The 18053-nt window shown below is 40.0% G+C and overlaps 1 protein-coding gene and 1 pseudogene across 4 annotated transcripts in view; one reads left to right on the top strand and one right to left on the bottom strand.

Moving 5' to 3' along the window:
- Positions 1 to 18053, bottom strand: part of Skap2 (src kinase associated phosphoprotein 2) — a 177014-nt gene that overhangs the window by 73944 nt on the left and 85017 nt on the right. The window lies entirely within an intron of this gene.
- LOC105943677 lies at positions 12622 to 13325 on the top strand (annotated as a pseudogene).

Consider the following 18053-nt stretch of genomic DNA (forward strand, 5'->3'; position numbering starts at 1 on the left):
CCTGTGTGGCCATCGCAATAGCAGGCATCCATGAACTACACCCATCAATATTACTCCTGTGCTGTACCAAGGGATGAAGGTCTAAAATGCTTTCAACTTTCAGTGGTATAAGCTGCGGAAACTTAACACATTTTTGAACAACAATTGCTAATTCTCATAGTTCTAACAAAGAACAGCCTCACAAAATTTCAAAGGTTTAATTTCTAGCAAGAATATAGCCTGGAGTGTCTATGAAAGAAAATAAATGTGTACATTTTTTTCATATTCCACATGAAAAACATGATCTTGGAGACGACTTTATCAATTTTTAGTGTCAAAGAAGAAAGGTATTACATATTCAACAGATACGTTAAGCAAAACCTTTAAAAAAGAATAGGTATTATAACTTTGAAAGATTAAGCATCATCCATCCATTCTTTCACAGAGCATTTTCTCATTACTATTTTTTTCTTTAGGAAGGATTAAGTAATTAGTGCGTCAGCACAGGTGATGAGAAAGGCTATCTTGAATTTTAAAAAAACACATTAGGGCTGGAGAGATGGCTTAGCGGTTAAGCGCTTGCCTGTGAAGCCTAGGGACCCCGGTTTGAGGCTCGGTTCCCCAGGTCCCACGTTAGCTAGATGCACAAGGGGGCGCATGCGTCTGGAGTTCGTTAGCAGCGGCTGGAAGCCCTGGCGCGCCCATTCTCTCTCTCTCTCCCTCTATCTGTCTTTCTCTCTGTGTCTGTCGCTCTCAAATAAATAAATTTTTTTTTAAAAAGCATACAAATTGAAATTAAAAAAAAAACATTAAACTTAAGCACAAAGACAACTTTCAATTTGCAGAATCATAGAATTTCCTGGGGAGGAAGCCTTGGAGGGAAGTTTTAAGAGCTGCTGAACAGTCTATGGGACAGCAGGGGGTAGAAACAGAGGCTCTGAACAACAGGTCTCCCCTGGGTTAGACACCTGTCTTTGTCGTAAAGTGGCAAGGCACTCTAAGAGCTACCAAACAAAATCTGACTATTAGCATAATTCAAGTTTGCCTTTATAAACTGTACTTCATGAAATGGCAATTCCAATGGCATCATGAGAATTCTTAGTTTCATTTTAAAAAACAATTTTGATTTCAGAGAGAGAAGAAAAAAATGGGTGTGCAGGGCCTCCTGCTGCTGTAAACAAACTCCAGATGCAAGCACCACTTTGCACACCTGGCTTTACATAGGTACAAAGTACCTTTAACCACTGAGCCATCTCTCCAGCCCTTCTCATACGTCTTCCACCAGTCTATTTGGAACCAACAAAGATAACCATGACCAATTATACTGTGCCTAATGAATGCAGAGGTTTCCATGAGCACGATCCAAAAGAGTAAGCATTTGTTTGAAATTCAATCAAAAGTTTCTGTTTATATTAAATATTTGTTAATTTATACATTTGTAGCAGTTACTAATTTTCATGGATATCTACTGAAATACCAAAATTCAAATGGCAAGCATGCAGAGTAATTAAGAGAAATCTAAAATAAACATGTTCTTTAAGAACCACTAAACTAGAGGTCAAAAAGTCGTGGACCAAAGGTATGTATGAAGTATATTGTCCACTGGGTTCCACTGTTCTCCATTCACCTCAAACTGCTTCTTTTCTTTCAAAGGGTGCTAAAGTATAACCAGAACTTGAGCTGAAAAATGCTTTTGTTAGACCAATATTTAATACAGTGCTACTGTCTCTCTTATAAAAATGCAAAAACAAATCTCTATAAGATTTCTGGCTCTTTAGTGATAGACTACCACATGTATATAACAGATTAAACTTATTCCTTACAGAATATAAAACATAGTTTTTATTTTAAAAACTGAATTTCAGTAACTACCTATTGATTTGTGGAAATTTCTGTTAAAATCTCTTGATGACTTCCAGAGATGAAAGTACATCAACAAACAGAAGCAATCATTGAAAACTAAAGTTCAGTATAAAAGTTTTCAGTTTAGACACAAGACTACTATTTTGTACATTAATAATGCCATGAAACCTCTGTTTTTCCATTTTATTAAAAGCCATTTTATTGAAAAATTTTTTTCATTTATTTGTTTGCCAGCAGAGAGAGATAATGAGTATGAATGGGCATACCAGGGTCTCTAGCCACCGCAAACAAACTCCAGAGACATATAACTTTGTGCATCTAACTTTATGTGGGTACTGGGGAATTGAACTTGGGTCTTTAGGTTTTGCAGGCCGGTGATTTAATGGCTGAACCATCCATCCATTCCCTGAAAGCCTTTTTTTTTTTGGAGGGGGGGGGTGTTTCAAGGTAGGGTCTTACTCTAGCCCAGGCTGACCTGGAATTCACTATGGACTCTCAGGGTAGCCTCAAATTCATGGCAATCCTCCTACCTCTGCCTCCCGAGTGCTGGGATTAAAGGCATATGCCACCATGCCCAGCTTGAAAGCCAATTAAAAAAAATTTTTTTTGTTTACTTTTATGTACTTATTTGAGAATGACAGACAGAGAGAGAAAGAGGCAGATAGAGAGAGGGACCAGTAGACAGAATGGGCATGTCAGGGTCTTCAGCCACTGCAAACAAACTCAGACATGTATGCCCCCTTGTGCATCTGGCTAACGTGGGTTCTGGGAAATCGAGACTTGAACCTGGGGCCTTAGGCTTCACAGGCAAGTGCTTAAACGTGAAGCCATCTGTCCAGCTCTTGAAACTCAATTTTTTTTTTTTTTTTTTGGTTTTTTGAGGTAGGGTCTCACTCTGGTCCAGGCTGACCTGGAATTAACTCTGTCATCTCAGGGTGGCCTTGAACTCATGGCGATCCTCCTACCTCTGCCTCCCGAGTGCTGGGATTAAAGGCGTGCGCCACCACGCCCGGCTGAAACTCAATTTTTAATGTTAGGTCTTTTCTTTTGACAGAAAGAATCAAAGTCAAATTTTATCTTCTACACAAAGTCACTTCTCAGCTACTTTGTATGGACCTATATCTCTTTTAAATTTTTTAAAAAATGTTTATTTATTTGCAAGCAGAGGGAGACAGACAGCAGAGAGGGAGAGAGAATGAAAGAGTGAGAGAGAGAGACAATATGGTGTGCCAGGGCCTCCAGCCTCTGTAAATGAATTCCAGATGCATGCACCACCTTGTGCATCTGGGTTACATGGGTCCTGGAGAATCGAACGTAGGTCCTTTGCCTTTCAGACAAGTGCCTTAACTGCTACAATGAGAGAGAAGGAGAAGCACAAAAATGAGCACACCGGGGCCTACAGCTACTGAAAACAAACTCCAGGTGCATGCACTACTTTGTGCATGTGGCTTTATGTGTCTAACTCTGGTCCTTAGGCTTTGCAGGCAAGCACCTTAACCACTAAGCCATCTCTCCAGCCCTGTTATAATGTTTATAATCATCAACATGAAGGAAGGAATATAAATTGTGAAAACATGTATAAAGCAAGGAATATAAATTTGCCTATAAAGTGGTCACAACATAGGGAAGAACACATAACACCTGGTTCCTGGTACTAAAATGAGAAAGAAATTTCTCCCATGTGTTTTCAATGTCCTCAAAAGCATTTTAACTGTATATGTGTATGTATGTATGTATGCACACACAATCATACATACATATACATATATATTCAAAGGCCTGCTATATATTACAACACTCATATCTGGTCAATAACTAATACCAAAATAACTCTATAGAGTTCAAATCCAGATAGCCCTGGTAATAGCTCCCAAACTGCTTTCTTAAACTCAAGGATAAGGCTATAAAATACCGTATAAATAGATACCCTGCACATTTTACAGAAAATGCTTCTGAGATATCATTTGCCTTGCACATCCTTTTGGTAAACATTAACTCCCAAGTGGAAGCCATGCTCTCTGCCAGAAGCTTAAACCTCATTTTGCATGGCTGCTTAAGTCAAAAGCCACAATCCTTTACAGACAAGCAGTCAGGGCAAAGGTAAAGCAAATACACTCTTGTAAATTCATATTTAAATTTACAAAGTTTAATAGCTTTGTAGGGACATATATCTGGAAGACCATCTTATTTAATAAACATATTAGGAATTGCCCTATAAAGCTCTATCTTAGAACTCGGATAATTCCAGCTTATAAGTATGTTTTGTTATCTTCTTACTTGCTTACTTACTTATTTTGAGGTATGCTCTTATTCTGCAACCCATTATGGTCTTGAACTCATGGTATCCTCCTGCCTCAGCCTTCCAAGCACTAAGACTAAAAATGTGAGCAGTCACACCTGGCTAGCTAGTAAAAATTTGGAGCAGGACCCAGTGTGATGGCACAAACCTTTAATTTCAGCACTTGGAAAGGAGGCTGAGGTAGGAAGATTGCTATGAGTTTGATGCCAACCTGTAGCTACAGAGTGAGTTCCAGGTCAACCAGGGCTAAAGTGAAACCCTACTTTGAGTAAAAAAACAAAAGCAAAAACAAATGAACTATAAGTTTTTAGGCAGAAGCACAGAACAACATATTACTGAGACAATCAAATACCCAAATCTTTAGTCACTAAGTCACTGGAGGATATAAAGCCTTGCTAGCTATAAAACAGTAAATTATTAGAGAATATATACTAAACTTTCACTATTGGAACAGCTGTTGTGTAGCAATATTTTTTAGTCACTAAAAATAAAAACACAGCCTCAGCCTAACCCTCACTCCGATCCTTACTAGGTAACATAAGGAATGAGTACCTGTGGGCAGCCACGCGTAAGAATGGCAGGGAGACGCAGCCATTCATTCAGCACTCTCCTACAAACAGCAGGCTAAGTGTGCTCAAATGTCTGTTTTCACGAGACTTTTTGGCAAGAGAATCAGAGGCAGTGATTCGGGAAGTACTTCTTATTTTATTACTTATTGTTTTGTTGTACTAGGGATAGAGCCCAGAGCCTTGTGTATGCTAGCAAGAACTCCACCACTGAGATACAGCTTCAGCCTTAGGAAGGTTTAAAATGTACATGTCCAATTTTAAGTAAACTATATTGCTCAGAATGGCATGTTTAAGAAACCAATTTAATACTTGTTTATAGGATTTGTAAGATAGACTTCAAGATAAAACTCAAAAAAAAATGTTCAATTTAAACCACTGATCAGTAGATAAAGACAGTTCTACAGCCAGCACACCTTAAAAACTGCCAGGCATGGTGGCACACGCCTTTAATCCCAGCACTTGGGAGACACAGTAGGACTACCATGAGTTTGGGGCCACCCTGAGACTCCATAGTGAATTCCAGGTCAGCCTGGGCTAGAGTGAGACCATACCTCAAAAAACCAAAACAAACAAACAAACAACAACAACAACAAAAAAAAAAACCCAGAAGGGAAATGCCACACAGATAAATGATTATGCAGGGGCTTAGTTTTGTGTAGACACTATCACTTTTCCTCACATATACACATGCCCATACACACATGCTACACATAAATATTTTAAAGGGGAAAAGGAGCTGTGTGCATCCACAGCTTCTCCCTGTACTGTAGTGTCCCCAGTCCTAGATCAGCATCTGTGACACACTCTTTGCTATTGCCCAATAAACAAATGAGTGGACAAACAAATCTCCCAATAACTAAGTAAAACAAACTAAAACAGGACCCCCCTTTTTAATGATTTTTTTTTTATTTATTTGAGGGACAAAGAGAAGGAGGTAGACAGAAAAAGAGAAAAGAATGGGTATGCCAGGGCCCTCAGCACTGCAAACAAACTCCAGACACATGCACCATCTTGTGCATATGGCTTATGTGGGTCCTGGGGACTTGAACCTGGGTCCTTTAACTTTGTAGGCAAATGCCTTAACCACTAAGCCATCTTTCCAGACCCACGACTCTAATTTTTGAGTTGTGGGCTGGCAAACTCTAAGAAACAAACAGCACAAGTGGGGGGATGGAGGAGGTAGAACCTGCACATACTGCTTTGGGTGGGTAACTTCAGAAAGGCTGGTGGATGGGACTGTGACAACATCCCAAGCATGCCACTAAAATTATATCCTACCAATTAGATCACAGCTACATAACACTGCATGTGCCACAATAGTCACTGAGGTACTATTTGTGATGGGGGGGGGTACTTGAAAACTGCCAAGAGGGCTAACATAAAGACCATTTTAAATGAAACTACGCCAGATAAATATAATATAGAAAGATAAGTTCCAGTGTAGAGAAATCCATATACTTAGGTAAAAAACATATGCAGCAAAATATGCTTGGTGTGGTAGTTTGAATGGATATCCCCCAATAGATTCAGGAGTTTTATTCAAACTTTTAAGGTGGATTTCCAGCCACCTGGCTGGAGGAGATGTCACCGTGGGCATATCCTAAGGCCCAGTCCTAAGGTGTGCTTGGGGTGGATCCGGAATTCCAGCCTAAGAGCAGTCTGAGTCCTACCCACGTTCCCCGGGGTTTGGCTGCTGGGTTTTAGCTCTTGCTTTGGTGGTGGGGGCTTCCTTTCTTTTGCCATTATGGAACATCTCATGGATCTGTAAGCCTGAAATAAATTCCATTCCACCTATAAACTGTATCTGGTTTGGAGGTCCATCCCAGCAGTGTGGAGCTGACTACTACACTTGACAGTGTATCATTTTCACTTAAAATATCTGATTCCATATTTTTCTACCACATAAATATTCACACAACTAAGAAAAAAGATCTGGAAGAACACACTCAAAATATTAGTAGTTCTTCTAGGGTGGGTTTTTCGGAGAGTAACAACTTTTTATTATAAATATTGATTATAATTTTTTATGTAATACAAATTTTAAATGACAAACAAAAACAGGATCTTAAATAATTTCCATTAATTGGTATTATTAAGACCCCCCCGCACCAGAAAACTACACCAATATAGAAGGTCTAACAACACAAGCACAGCTTTATAGTTCAATAATACAACTTGTAAACAATCTGCTTGGCACATATAAAGGCATCATCACTTGAATATTCACAAACCCATCATTCAATTAAGCTGCATACTTCTTTTTCTTCCAGGTGCCCACCCCTCGCCGCCATAGTTGCTAGAGAGCTTGCAGTTCACCTTTATGATATGTATCAACTTTCTGAAAATCCTACTGTAACAATGAAAATATCTGCATAAGAACTGATTTATAGCCAGGTGTGGTGGCATGTGGCTTGAATCCCAACACTTGGGAGATAGAAGTAGGAGGATCACTGTGAGTTCAAGGCCACCTTGAGGCTCTACATAGTAAATTCCAGGTCAGCCTGGACTACAGGGAGACCCTACCATGAAAACAAAACAAAAGAAAACAAAACAAAAATTCTGATTAAAAAAAAATTAGAAGACATATTTTCCTGAAAGACCTAATTCTAATTCTTATTACTGATTTTTAGTGTTACTTTTAATATTTTGAACTTTATTTTTATTAACTTTAAGTTAGCATGTAAGAGATATTTTAGTGTTCTTTTAACTTTTCAAAAATATTTTTATTTATTTATTTGTAAGCAGAGAGAGCAACATGCACACACAGAGAGAGAAAATGAGAAATGGGCAACCCAGGGCCTCCTACCACTGCAAACAAACTCTAGAGGCATAAACCACTTTGTGCATCTGGCTTTATGTGCATACTGGGGAACTGAACCCAGGCCATCAGGCTTTGCAAGCAAGTGTTTTAACCACCAAATGATCTCTCCAGTCTGCTTTCATTTTTTTTCAAAATAAAATGAATTTAAATGCTGATACAGGTTGAGCACTGAAAATCTGAAATTTAAATGTTCCAAATGCTATAACATTTTAAGCTCACTGATGCCACAAGTAAAAAATTGCACACCTGACCTCAAAACACAGGTGTTGTAAAAATATTTTATAAAATTACCCTCAAGCTATGCACATAATGTGTATACAAAACATGAATGACTTCATATTTATACCTGTTCCCAAAGTACCTCATTTTGAATATGCAAATATCTCAAAATCCAAAACAAAATACAAATTTGAAACATTACTTAGCCTTAAGCATTTTAAGCAAAAGCTACTCAACTTGTATTTCACAAATAAGACGATGATCTATTTTTTTTGTTGTTGTTGCTTTATTTCAATTTAAATGCCTTCAAATTGACATGGAAATATGCACAAAAACTGCGCCAGGCTTACACTGGTATTCCAAATTCCATCTGGGAAATGAATTTTATACCTATGCCATAAACTTCTAAGATCCTGCAGTTTTAATAGATATTCTGACACGATCTTAAGCATGGCAGGTCCAGCCACTGCTACCAAAATAAATCTGTCAGTTTCTCTAATGCCTATGACAAATCCATTAATATGAATGATGGACACTTCACACCACATACTCCACAGCAAGTGCACAAGTTATATCATCTCCATTCTGAGTAGCAAATCAGTAATCAATATTTGTAAAAGCAGCAGCTAATCCTTTGTAGAATCACTGGTTCCATGATTGAGGAGTTTGCTCAATCCACACAGTTAATCCCTCTTCATCTGCTTGAGCCCTTTACTGATTCCAGCCTCTTACTGTGCTAGCTATGGCAGATTAATGCATCTCCACACTAAACATGACCTGACAATTGACACAGGATACTGCTGACAGGATAAGTTCTACAAACACTGGCCTTTAGAAAGAAAAACTGAAGTTCACATACATACCCCCAAGGTTTACAAAGAGGCTCACCACCATCCCTTCCCAGCTCCAGTCACCTGACTGACTGTACTCTTTCCCCCTGAGCTATGGATCCCTTCTTGTGATTGGAGTAAGTCTTCCGGCTGGCTCTAGAAGGCTTATTCATAAATCATGTACTGTTACTAACCTTTAAGTAAGGGTAAGTAGAAGCTAGCCAATTAAAGAGACTCAGATAAAGAGAACCATCTGGAGAGTTCTTGGGTGTAAAAGCAATTCATGGTCTCAAGTACTTGAAAGTACTATATTGGAAGAAAAGCTCAAAAAGAATAGCACCTTCAGGCTTAAAACAAATTTCTGAATGGACAAAAAGATGTATTTTCACACTGAAAATGATTAATAATAATATGCTAATAGAAAAAGTCTATGCTGATAGAAAAGATATTATCAGAAGATATAACAGATCCCTTGTTTAGAAAAATAGTGTATGTTACTTAAAGGACCAATACAAAATTCCTCAACAGTTATTTCAATTGAGATTTTCTAGAAGTTGGTCAGTCATATCTAACTTAGATAGAACAATCACCAAGCTCCTAAGCATTACATTGGTCATTTCTACTGAGAGGCTGGGGATACCCCAGGAAGGCTGAAGACCACGTGAGAAATTAGGACAGAATTATGAGACCAGAAGCCAAATGTGTACAGAAGTTTAGAAAAACATGAGTCTATAAGGTCATATGCTTCACAAACACCAAGAAAATGAAATTTGGATGACTTATTAAGGAAGAAAGAGCATGGGCAGAAGGCAGCCTGTAGTAACAAAGGAATGAAATAAGAAAAAGGAATTGGCAATAGGCAACTGGCTTTGGGGATATCGCTCAGTAATAGTCTACCCTAGTATGAACAAGGTCTTGGGTTCTGTTTTCAGTACCAAATAATGCAATTCTTTCTACAAAGCTAGCATTTTCCTAATCGTCAAACCAGATAGAGAGAGGTAGGTAGGTAGGTAGGTAGGTAGGCAGGTAGGTAGGTAGGTAGGTAGGTAGAGACAGACAGAGACAAGAGGCAGACAGACAGGCACACCCTTCATGGTGGTTTGATCCAGGTATCCCCCATAAACTTAGATGTTCTGAATGCTAGATTCCCAGCTGAGAGATTTGGGAATTAACACCTCCTGGAGGCAGTGTTTTGTTGGGGGCGGGCTTATGGGTGTGACAGCCAGTTTCCCCTTGCCAGTGTTTGGCACACTCTCCTGTAGCTATTGTCCACCTGATGTTGGCCAGGGGGTGATAGCCACTCTCTTCTCATGCCATCATTTTCCCCTGCCATCGTGAAGCTTCCCGCTCGAGACTGAAAGTCAAAATAAACCTCTTTTTCCCAGAAGCTGCTCTTGGTTGGGTGATTTCTACCAGCCACGCAAACCTGACTGCAACACTTCCCCCCACCTCTCCTGCCACCCAAGCTGCAAGCAATCTTGTGAAAAGCAAGATTATATAAAAGGTAGAAAGTTAAATACAAGTGGGACTCCATGAGGTCACCATCCAGGATGGGGTGAAACTCTGCAGTGATGCATCTGCCTTTGAGTCCTCATGCCCCTGTAAGTAACCCCTCACTTGTGCTATGTAAGTACCCCCAATAAATTCACTGGTTCACCAAAATTGGATTCTGGTGCAATTGTGTTTTGGTCTGTTGATTGTGTCTTAACTGAGATGAACAGATACATTTGTGTGTCTCCCCATGGAGTTTCATACAATACCTCTTATATGCCAAATATAGTGAGAAATAAATCAAGTAAACAGTCCCATTCACAATAGTCACAGACACAAAAAATATCCCTTACCAAGAAAGTGATAGAGCTCTAGAGTGAAAACTTTAAACACTGAAGGAGGACAGTGAGGAAGACACCAGAAGATAGAAAGACCTGCTATGCACATGCACTTAGTGGTGTGAAAATGGCCACCCTCCCAAAAGCAACATATAGTTTCAAAGCAATTCCACTCAAAATTCCATTTCATTCTTCACAGAAACAGAAAAAATAATGTGAAAAAACATGGAAGTACCAAACACCCCAGATAGCCAAAGCAATCCTAAACAAAAAAAGAATATTGCTGGAGGTATCACCATACCTGATATGAAGTTATACTACAGAACCACAGTAATTAAAAATAAATAAATAAATAAATAAATAAATAAAACACCATGGTACTGGCACAAGAACAGACACATATATCGATGGAACAGAATAGAAAATCCTGACTTTTAGCAATGATGCCAAAAATAGACATTGTAGAAAAGATAGCATTTTCAACAAATGGTGCTGGGAAAACTAAGTACCTACAGGTAGAAGAATGAAACTAGACCCTTATTTCTAAAATCAACTCAAAGTGGATCAAGAACCTCAATATGAAACCTGAAGCCCTGTAATAAGTACAGAAAAAAGTAGGAAGAACACTTCAAGATATAAGCAGAGGGAAGGACTTTGTGAACAGGACCTTGGTTCCCCAGGAAATACGGTAATCAATCAACTAGGACCTCATAAATAGCTATTGTATAGCAATGAAAATCTTCAACCAAATCAAGGGGCAACCTACAGAATGGAAGAAAATCTTCACTAGATGTATATTTAACAGAGGACTAATAACTAGACTACACAAAGAACCCAAAAAGCTAAATAAAAAGACAGCAAACAACCCAATCAAAAAATAGGCTGTGGAGGACTTCCCGGCAAGCTGGCAACTGCCTAACTGTGTCACACACATCTCCGGGAAAGAAAGGCAAGGCATTAAGGGTTTACTGGGTCTTTTAGGGGAGAGCAACCTCTAATAGATTGCCAGTGGGAGGGCACAGAGGAGAAAAAAAAAGGGAATTGCTGATTCCGTCACTCGCAGGTAGCCCATCAGTCCCCCAATCCTCCCAAGCCGCCACCGTACCCACAGTCCCAGCTCCAGGACACTCCTGCGCTTACTGTAGGAAAGGGGGCCCAGCCCAAAATAGTTCCACTTGCCCCACTGCACAGGGACGATCGCCCTGCTACCCTCGTCCACGCATGACCTTGGGCAGGCTCTGCCCACTGGCCCACAGGCGCTCAGGCTCCATTTGCCTGTCACGCACGTGCCCCTGTGCAAGCTTAGCCTGCTCTCTGCTCATTTGCCCACTTGCTGTTCCAGCCACCGTCCATTCACTCATGAGCTCAGGCCCAACTCCACACGTCCACGCGAGCCCAGGCTCACTCTGCCTGTCCGCCTGTTGCAACTCAGGGGCCAGCCCCTCCCTGTCTGCCGCGCCGGCTGACTGCCATTATTGTCCTGTTGCGAGCAGGTGAGCTCAGACTGCTTCTGGGTCCTGGTGTTCAGCATGCGCTAGTTTAGGCTGCTTTGGTGCTTGGTGTTTCAGAGTCCCTCCTAGTGTGAGGGCAGGTAGCTTTGGCACATCACCTCCTGAGTTCTCAGGCAACTTTGGCGGCCCTGTCACACAGGAGCTCAGGCTGCTTTGGCATTGTGCCAAGTCAGAGCTCAGACTGCTGGGCATCTGCCTCAGGCTGCTTCAGCTTCCCACTGTGCTTGAGCTCAGGCTGATCCACCCACCCACGTGTTAGCTCAGGACCACTCAGCCCATCTGCTTGCCTGGGGCCAGCCCAGACCAGCTCCCCCAAGAACACCACTTCCCCCACCCATCAAGACCACAGTCCTACTCTCCCTGCACATACACTGTGATGGGCAGACCACAGCGCAAAAGAAATAACATGAAAAATCAAATGCAAGAAAATCCAGTTAGATCACCCAGTCCTACAATGAACATCTCTAATCAAAACATAGAAGAGTCATTAGGATCAGAACACCAAAATGAAGCTCTGAGCAATACAACCCTGACCAAGCTACTGGTAGAACTTGCAGAAAAGCAACAAAGGACTGATAATCGTGTGGATGCTGCCATCACTAGACTAGACCTAATAGATAAGAAAACGGAAGGAATTCAAAGACAGTTAAGAGATATGAAGGAGAGTGAAAAAAAAGAGGACCTCAAAAATCAGCTGGTGGATGCCCAAATCCAAGCAGGATAAGAAAGTTTCTATAATGAAAACTTCCAAGAAAGGCTTGGAACTGAAACCGAACCTGACAGAAGAGCTTTGGAAATGTGTGGACACATACAAGTACCTCTTCATCTTCTCCATGGCCAACATGAGGAACAGCAAGCTGAAAGACATCCAGAAGGTCTGGAAGCACAGCCGGATGTTCTCTGGCAAAAACAAGGTGATGATGGGGGCCCTGGGTCGAAGCCCATCTGATGAATAAAAAGACAACCTGTGCGAGGTCAGTAAGAAGTTGAGAAGGGAAGTTGTTCTCTTTTTCACTGACCGCACAAAGGAGGAGGTGAATGAGTGGGTTCATGAAGTATGCAGAAATGGACTTTGCCCGAGCTGGGAACAAAGCAACTTTCACTGTAAGCCTGGATCCAGGACCCCTGGAACTGTTCCCCCACTCCATGGAGCCACAGCTAAGGCAGCTGGGCCTGCCCACTGCCCTCAAGAGCTGTCTGATTATGAAGTGTGCAAGGAAGATGACGTGCTAACCCCTGAGCAGGCCCGTGTCTTGAAGCTCTCTGGGTATGAGATGGTTGAATTCAAAGGGACCATCAAATACATGTGGGTGCACAATCAGGAAGATTCCATCAGAGGGATGATGACCTGCCTGAAGGTGCACCAGAGTCTAAGGAAGAGCCAGAAGACTCTGGTAATGATTAACTCTGACTTAGGATTGGGGTCTGCCTGTACTTCTTGTGCCTCCAGTGACCACCCACAACTGCTGCACCCCATATGGAGGGAAAACCTATTTATTTTGCTATGGATGAAGACAAGGGAGAGTGATAGGAGTTGACTGTTTCCATAGAGAATAAAACTGTCCACAGGTTGCCTCCTGTAGACAGCAACAGACTTTTCATTAAAAAAAAAATCAGCTGGTGATGCTAAATGAAGACATAAAGAAATGCAAGGATGAAATTCCAAGAGGCATCAAGAAAATCAGAAAATGATGTGAAAAGGGAGCTTGACAGAGGAAAGGAAACTATACATAGAAAAGTAGTAGAAAATGCAAACCTAACTGAACAAGTCCAAAACTCTCTGGAAGCTCTCAAGAATGGAATCAGCCATGTGGAGGATAGAAACTCCAATCTGGAAGACAAGAAGGAAGAAATGGTACGAGAGTACAAAAGTTTCAATAAGTTCAAAAATTACTGTGACCAGAACATGAGGGAATTGTGGGATACCCTTACACATCCTAATATCAGGATTATTGGAATACCAGAAGGAGAAGAAATTCAGACCAAAGGCATGGAGAACTTATTTAACAAAATAATCAAAGAAAACTTCCCCACTCTCTCAAAAGAAAGGCCCATCAAGATACAAGAAGCTAACAGAACTCCAAACAGATTGGATCAAAGGAGAAACTCTCCAAGATATACTGCCATTAAGACTCCAAACATTTGACACCAAAGAGAAGATCCTAAAAGCAGCTAGGTAAAACAGCACATCACTTTTAAAAGTAACCCCACCAAAATTACTGCAGACTTCTCAGTGGAAAACCTGAAAGCCAGAAGGGCCTGGAATGAAATGCTGCAAAGTCTAAGAACCTATGACTTCCAACCTAACCTACTCTACCCAGCAAAAGTATCCCTCATAATAGAGGGTAAAAGAAAAACTTTCCATGACAAAACTCAGCTTTACAATTATATGAACACAAAACCAAACCTACAGAGAGTATTTCAGGAAATTCTCCACACAGAAGAATCAAATAATCCAACTCAAATACCTACTAGAAGCAGATCACAATAACCAAACTCAGAGAAGGCATAAAAAACTTCAAAGTCCATGAAAACACCAAACCACATTTACCAACACAATATGGCAGGGATCAAATCAAACCTCACAGGCATTACCCTAAATATTAATGGCTTTAATTCACCCATCAAGAGACACAAGCTAACAGGATGGATCAGAAAATTAGACTCCTCAATCTGTTGTCTTCAAGAAGCCCACCTCACAGCTAAAGACAGAAACCTCCTCAGGGTGAAAGGGTGGAAAACAATATTCCAAGAAAATGGGAATAAGAAACAAGAAGGTGTGTCTATATTAATATTGGATAAAATAGACTTCAAATCAAAAATAATCAAAAAAGACAAAGAATGCCACTTCCTACTTATCAAGGGAACGATCCATCAAGAGGATATTACAATCATAAATTTGTATGCACCGAACACAGGGCACCACAGTTCATAAAGCAAAACCTACTTGACAATAAAACAGAAATAATTACCAGCACCATCATAGTTGGGGACTTCAATACACCATTATCGGTAATAGATTATCCAAACAGAAACTCAACAGGGAAGTAAGAAAGCTCAACAAAACCATAGATCACTTAGACCTAACGGACATCTACAAAACATTCCATCCCAAATCCACAGACTACACATTCTTCTCAGCAGCCCATGGAATATTCCTTAAAACAGATCATATACGGGGTCACAATGTCTGCCTCCATATATTTAGGAAGACTGACATAATTCCCTCCATGAGATATCAGTCACAATGCTATAGTGCTAGAAATTAACAACAAAAGACCCACCAAGAATTCCAACAGCGCCTGGAAAGTGAACAGCACAGTTTTAAACAATAAATGGATAGTGGACAAAATAAAAAATGAAATTGCAAAATTTCTAGAAATGAATGAAGATGAGAACACATCATACCAAAACTTATGAGACACAATGAAGGCAGTCCTCAGGGGAAAATTCATAGTACTGAATGCCTTCATAACAAAGACAGAGAGATCCTAAATCAATAACCTAACCATCCACCTAAAGGCAATGGAAAAGCAAGAAAAATCCAGCCCAAAAAGCCCCAGAAGGAAAGAAATAATAAAGATCAGAGCAGAAATTAATGAATTGGAAATTAAGAAAACAATTAAGAAAATTGACAAAACAAAGAGCTAGTTCTTTGAAAAAAATAAACAAGATTGACAAACTCCTGGCCAATTTGATCAAGCAAAAAAAAAAAGAAATGATGCTTCAAATTAACAAAATTCAAAATGAAAAAGAAGAGATCACAATAGACGTTAAGTGAAATTGGGAGAATCATCAGGACTAATTTCAAAAACCTCTACTCCACAAAACTGGATAATGTGGAGGAGATAGATAAACTCCTGGACACATACCATCTATCAAAGCTAAACTCAGAGCAGATTAATCTCATAAACAAACCTATCACACTCATTGAGATTGAAAAAGTAATAAAAAACAACTCCCCCAAAAGAAAAGTCCAGGACCAGATGGCTTCGCAGCTGAATTCTATCAAACCTCATGGAAGAACTCAAACCAATCTTTCTCAAACTGTGCCACACAATCAGAGAACAGGGAAAGCTACCCAACTCCTTCTATGAAGCTAGTATCAACCTAATTCCAAAATCAGGCAGAGATGCTACAAGAAAAGAAAACTACCGGCCTATTTCCCTGATGAACCAAGATGCAAAGATCCTGAACAAAATCCTCACAAACTGAACCCAACAACACATCAAAAGCATTATCCACCTTGATCAAGTGGGATTCATCCCAGGAACACAGGGGTGGTTCAATATACAGAAATCTGTCAATGTAATAATACACTATATAAACAAGGTTAAACACAAAAACTACATGATCATTTTGACAGATGCAGAAAAAGCCTTTGACAAAATACAACATTACTTCATGATCAAAACATTGAAGAGAATTGGCATGGGTGGTTCATATCTTAACATAATAAAGGTAATATACAAAGCTCCTAAGGCCCAAATAATACTTAGTGGAGAGAGACTGGAGGAATTCCCATTGAGATCAGGAAAAAGACAGGGTTGTCCACTCTGCTCTTCACTCTCTGCTCTTCAATATAGTACTGGAAGTCCTAGCTCAAGCAATAAGACCGGAGAAAGAAATAAAAAGGATACAATTTGGAAAGGAAGAAGTTAAGTTAGCTGTATTCGCTGATGATATGACTGTATACATAAGAGACCCAAGAAGACTCCATCCCAAAACTCCTGAAGGTGATTTAACTCCTATAGCAAAGCAGCAGGATACAAAATCAATGCACAAAAATCAGTAGCCAGTCTATATGCAAATAACAAAGATACAGAGAAATAAGAGACATGGTCCCATTTTCAATAGCAACAACAAAAAAATATCTTGGAATAACATTAACCAAGGACATGAAAGATCTATACAATGGAAATATAAAATACTCAAAAAAGAAACTGAGGAGGACTTGGGAAAATGGAAAGACCTCCCATGCTCCTGGATAGGCAGAAATAACATTATAAAGATGGTAATCCTACCAAAGGCAATATACAGATTTAATGCAATTCCAATTAAAATCCCAATATTGTTCTTCACAGAGATAGAAAAAATGATCTCAAATTTCATATGGAAAGGCAGAAGGTCTCGGATATCTACCAAAAGAAATACCTCTGGAGGCATCACCATACCTGACCTAAAGCTGTATTACAAAGCCATAATAATAAAAACAGCATGATACTGGCATAAAAACAGGAGTATAGACCAATGGGATAGACTTAAGGACCCAGACTTTGTGTCCCTAATCATCAGGGAAATGCAAATTAAAACTACTATGAGATTCCATCTTACCCCAGTAAGGATAACAAACATCAAAAAAATCAAATGAAAATAAAATCTGGCAAGCATGTGGAGAATTAGGAACCCTCATCCACTGTTGGTGGGAATGTAAGATGGTATAACCACTTTGGAAAGCAATATGGAGACCCTAAAAAAAGCTGACTATAGATTACCAACAGGTCCAGTTATTCCCTTATGTGGCATGTACCTTAAAACCATAGTCCAGAGACATTTGCTCAACCATATTTATAGTGGCTTAATTCGTAATAGCTAAAAACTGGAACCAACCCAGATGTCTATCACTAGAAGAATGGATAACTAAGATGTGGTATATCTACACAATGGAATCTACACAGCAGTAAGAAAAAAATGACACAATGAAATTAGAGGAAAAATGATTGAACCTGGAACAGATCATTCTCAGTGAGCTTACCCAATCACAGAAAGATAATTGCCACATAGTATCACTCATCTACAACACCTAACCTGAATCTACCCATGATGCCACCACACCCAGCTTCTCTTTTTCAGATAGATGTAGATCCTAAGGACAGAGCCACCCCATCATACCTCAAAAGGGTCCGGCTGAAACTAAGAACAATTGGCGAAACAAGCAAGGGTGCTGTTTTCTTGGTGAACTGCACAAGGGTGAAGGAGATCAACACAGAGGAAAAATCAACTCCTGCCAAATCAGATATCCAGAGACCCAGAAGCCCCCAACACTTCATCACTGAAGCATACCAAAAGTGAACCCAACATGGCTCAGGGAAATTTTGTGGAATAGGGGGCAGAAAGAATGTCAGAACCACAC

Source organism: Jaculus jaculus, chromosome 16 (genome assembly GCF_020740685.1).
Source record: "Jaculus jaculus isolate mJacJac1 chromosome 16, mJacJac1.mat.Y.cur, whole genome shotgun sequence".
Taxonomy (NCBI): domain Eukaryota; kingdom Metazoa; phylum Chordata; class Mammalia; order Rodentia; family Dipodidae; genus Jaculus; species Jaculus jaculus.